This window comes from Diabrotica undecimpunctata, unplaced genomic scaffold (assembly GCF_040954645.1).
Source record: "Diabrotica undecimpunctata isolate CICGRU unplaced genomic scaffold, icDiaUnde3 ctg00001019.1, whole genome shotgun sequence".
NCBI lineage: Eukaryota > Metazoa > Arthropoda > Insecta > Coleoptera > Chrysomelidae > Diabrotica > Diabrotica undecimpunctata.
In genome coordinates, this window is record NW_027312176.1 from 24,441 (window position 1) to 29,328 (window position 4,888).

Below are 4,888 nucleotides of genomic sequence, written 5' to 3' on the forward strand. Positions count from 1 at the left end.
CACTTTAATACAAAACTGTTTAGATCAACGAAAAGATGTCTACCTCACCTTCATCGACTACGAGAAGGCATTTGACAATGTTAAACATGATATCATGATGGAACTACTACATAGGGCCCACATTGACCAGAAGGAGATCAGAATTATTCAGAATCTATACTCGAACCAAATGGCAAAGGTGAGGATTGATCAAGACCAATATACGGATGAATTTGAAATCCGGAAAGGTGTCCGCCAAGGCTGCATACTCTCTCCGATGCTTTTTAATTTATATGTTGAAAATATATTTGCGGAAGCATTAGAAGACACGGAATTAGGCATTAAGGTGAACGGCATACCAATTAGCAACCTACGCTATGCGGACGACACAGTGATTATAACTGATAAATTGGAAGATCAGCAGTTATTACTTGATAGGGTGAATAGCATAGGTAAAAAATATGGCCTCAAAATCAACATTTTGAAAACGAAATATATGGTCATTAGCAGAAACCCTCCAGAAAACCCGATAATATGCATAGGTGACGATCGCATAAAACGCGTGAAAACTTTTAAATACCTTGGCACCACAATCAATGACCAATCGGATCCACAACAAGAGATAAAAACCCGAATACAAATGGCAAGACAAGCTTTTGTGAAATTCAGACCGCTTCTATGTAATCAAAACCTACATTTCGAAATACGCTACAGAATGGTCAAGTGCTACATATGGTCCATCTTGCTTTATGGCATGGAAACGTGGACTTTGAAAAAAACATCTATCAACAAACTTGAAGCATTTAAAATGTGGTCATTAAGAAGAATGATGCGCATACCTTGGGTGGATAGATTTCGAAACGATGACGTCCTTAAGAGAGCCGGCGTGGAAAGAGAACTCTTTGAATTAATTAAAAAACGCAAGATTGGTTACCTTGGGCACATATTGAGAGGAGCAAAATATGAAATACCACAGTTAATCCTACAAGGGAAGATCGAAGGTAGGAGAGGAGCCGGCCGCAAACAATTATCCTGGTTAAGAAATATTAAAGAATGGACAGGAATACACGATACAGGCGTGTACTTTGGTGTATGGCATGTGAAGAAGAAGATTTAATTAAAAATACCAAAAATTATACACGCGAAGTATTCGTACTTCCAAATAAATTTGCGAATTTAGCATGTTCTTGGGTGTAGCACTATATACACACTGTATATTAATTGATACCCCTAGTAAATAGTTAATATACGCCAAACACCCTTCATCTTGTGAACTTGGAAATTGTTATTACATAAATCTATTAATTTTTGAAGTTGAAACTGTCGCCAATTATTTACCACAAAGGAAAATAACTCAAGTCTCCGGCATACTGAGAACCTGACATTGTTCAAACGAAGTTCACATTTTTTTTAAAAGACTTCGTAAGAGATGAAAGAGCTTTTGAAGTTAACATAGTTGAGCAAGTCAATGCAGCATTACGAATTCTAAAAGTTGCAAAAGAATTGTGAATATTTTAAAAAATATAACAAACGATGCTAGAAATCTGGTTTCCGGCTTATATCATAAAAGGCATTTTGGTCTGGAAAATTATTAACAAATATTTCAAATAAAGAAATTTTTTAGCTCTGATATATTTTTAAAGCTTGTTTTATAAATAAAAAATATATCTTGATATTTTAGTGATGATCTTGTATTACAAATTTGAGTTAATAAAACAAATAACACTGTTTGGCAGTAATTTTGTTAATTATATAATTCTTTGCTGTTTCGTATGTATTTTGATATTCTAAAGCCGAATATATATATATGTATATATATATATATATATATATATATATATATATATATATATATATATATGTATATCCCTCCCTCTTTCTCTTGTAACGATAAGACTACCAAAGGGAATTGAAATACTATTATAAAAATAATACCTCAATTAACCATGGAAGCTTATCGTCTATGCTTCACCTTAGTCTCTCAAGTCTCAATTCGTCTTGCCTTAAACTTTGAATTAAACAATGAACCCTTAGCTGGTAGCAAATAAAACAATTATTTAACTAATCATGTTTATTTAACGCACAAACCATATTTAAATAGCAAAAACAACCCTGCCAATGCTTTATATTAAATAAATTTTAACGATACTTATGGCATCAATGGGCTGCTTGCTATTATATTTGTGTGGCCTCCCAATTAAGTGGTTAGGTCCTCCTGACAGGTGCAGTTATTCCATATTTTATTTATGTGGCCTCCCAATTAGGTGGTTAGGTCCTCCAATAAAGTGTTTCAGAAATATCCCATAAAACCAATAAAGTTGTGCAGAAATATCCCATAAAACCAACAAAATCTTCAATACAGCCAATAAACTAGAATATTAAACAGCTTGTATTTGAGAAACATCAAAGGGGGTTTAAATTTCTTGCCTATTCTTTTACAAAATTATAATTAAACAAATTGCAGATGGCAAGGATAAAATGAAATATAATTATTATTTACCTTAGTTAAATTTTGTTAGATTCCTACATACACGAGGATTGAAAACGTGGCTTTGAAAGAAGTGAGGTTACGAATATTAAAAATGCTGTCAGAATTATAGAATATAGATTACAATGAAACTACTCACCCCAAGAGAATTCTGCAGACGATAAAATGAACCTTATATTACTTTTTGCCTTCTTTTATAAATTTCAATTATAGACAAAAAAATATTATCCCACCATATCAGAAAAGCTGATTGACAGAAAGTAAGTGGGTGACTGCAATGAAGTTAGCACATACGTCATAGGATGTATGCCTATGATGGAATTAGCTCTTCTGTCAACATAAAACAGAATATCTAGTTTACCGGAAAGAGAGAGAGAGAGAGAGAGAGGGAAGGCAAATATTTATTCTATCGGAAAGAAGGAGAAAGAGCGATTTAATCTTCTTCTTCTTCATGTGTCATCTCCTCTAAGAAGGTTGGCAACCATCATGACAATTTGCACTTTCGATACCGCTGCTCTAAAGAGGTCAGCATAAGTTCAATTAAACCAAGCTCTCAAATTGTTTAACCAGGAGTAGCGTCTTCTTCCGCGACTCCTTCTACCCTATATTCTTTCTTGCATTATTAATTGCAGCAAGTTATAACGCTCGCCCCTCATGACATGTCCCAGATATTGCAGTTTTCTGACTTTAATTGTATTTAAAACCTCTTTATCTTTTCCCATTCTTCTCAATACCTCGACATTCGTGACTCTATCCACCCAATTTATTCTTAATATCCTTCTGTAGGCTCATAACTCGAAGGCTTCTAATCTGTCCGAAACATCTTTCTTTAAGGTCCAAGCCTCTAACCCATAAACTAATACGGAGAACACGTAGTTGAAAGAATTTCTTGCCTGTCCTATTCTTGCCTTAATCTCTTCTGTTGTAACGAAATATTTTGCCTATCACATGGGGTATTATTATAAGGGGAAGAAAATTGGGGACAGAAATTATTGGGGCGGAGATAGGGCAAGCAAAATAATCGATACTTGTGCGAACGGCACTCAGGATTTGTTTGGAGAGCTGGGGTCGTGGATGAGTAAATGGCAAGGGGTCGGATTAGGGCAACTACAAAAAATGAAACAAAGAGTTACTAACGTAAATCTCTTGGGACAAACAAAAAAAAGGAAACAGTAAATACGTCTAGCAATTTAAAAAGGACGCCGCTTCGAGGTGCAAAATTATAACCATTACAACAGCTAGTTGTAACTATTGAAATAATTATTAAACATAAAAAATATATCTTTTCAAATGAAACTAAAAAAGGGGGTTAGAGATGTGATGGGTAGCTCTTTCGGGGCGACAGACCCAGTAAAACACAGGTTGAAATAAAAAATAAATCTATTAATTTAGCATATATACAATAAATAAAATAAAATTAATTCTACGCCGCATACACAATAAATAAAAATGAAGTGAATTCTACGTCTCCGTCTGGGTCCCGCGATGAATGAACTCCCCGGCGAACGTCTATAAAAGAAAAGAAATTAATTATTACTAATAAAGAAATGAAATAGGTAAAGTCGATCATACGCAGACTTATGCTTGCTTCCGCTTCAATTCAGCGGGAGCTCCGAACACACTCGTAAATAAAATATTAGGCTGTGCAGACCCGCGGTAATGTTCAATACACAATACCGATGGGTTCCTCTTGGTTAAGGACAGAGTACGATCCTCAATACGGAAATATCTCTATCCGGGTTGGCTCGCAGGTTCACTACACCGGCGAGTCAGGGAGCCTAGAGCACTAGCTACAAGACTGTCTAACTCCGCTACTCATACGCCTTAAATAGCCGTTCCGAATTCCACTTCGTCGTCTCGTTGTAGAAGTGGATGCGCAAATATTGATACTCCCACGGTTCGAACTGTTAAACGATCAGAACATCGTTACAGAGAGTTAGTCAAGATAAACAAACAAAATGGTTTACAAAAAATTAAACATTTATTGTGTCTCACCACAAACAGTTTTAATAATACAGATAATACATAAAGACAGTCACAAAAGTAAATATAAAGATAACAAAGAAAAACTTACATGTGTTCTATTCATTTACAAACTCAGGAGATGCTACAAAAACTTACAAATGTTACTGGACTATAAACTGTGCCAAATAAAAAATTATCTTTTTAAATAATGAAAGCAATTATTATTAAAAAAAAATGTCTATCTTGACTTTAAAATTTAACACAAAAAGTTACCTTAAATTTCTGGAATTAAACTGAAATCATGCTGGAATTATACTGGGGGCAGATCCGGGATGACAGATAAGAAGATTAGGGCGGAAGCCAGCACCGGCTGGAACACAAACCTTGAAAACTCGTCTCATTCAAAGACTGAAACAGGCACAGCACAATGGCAACATGAGACCATCTTCAAAACTG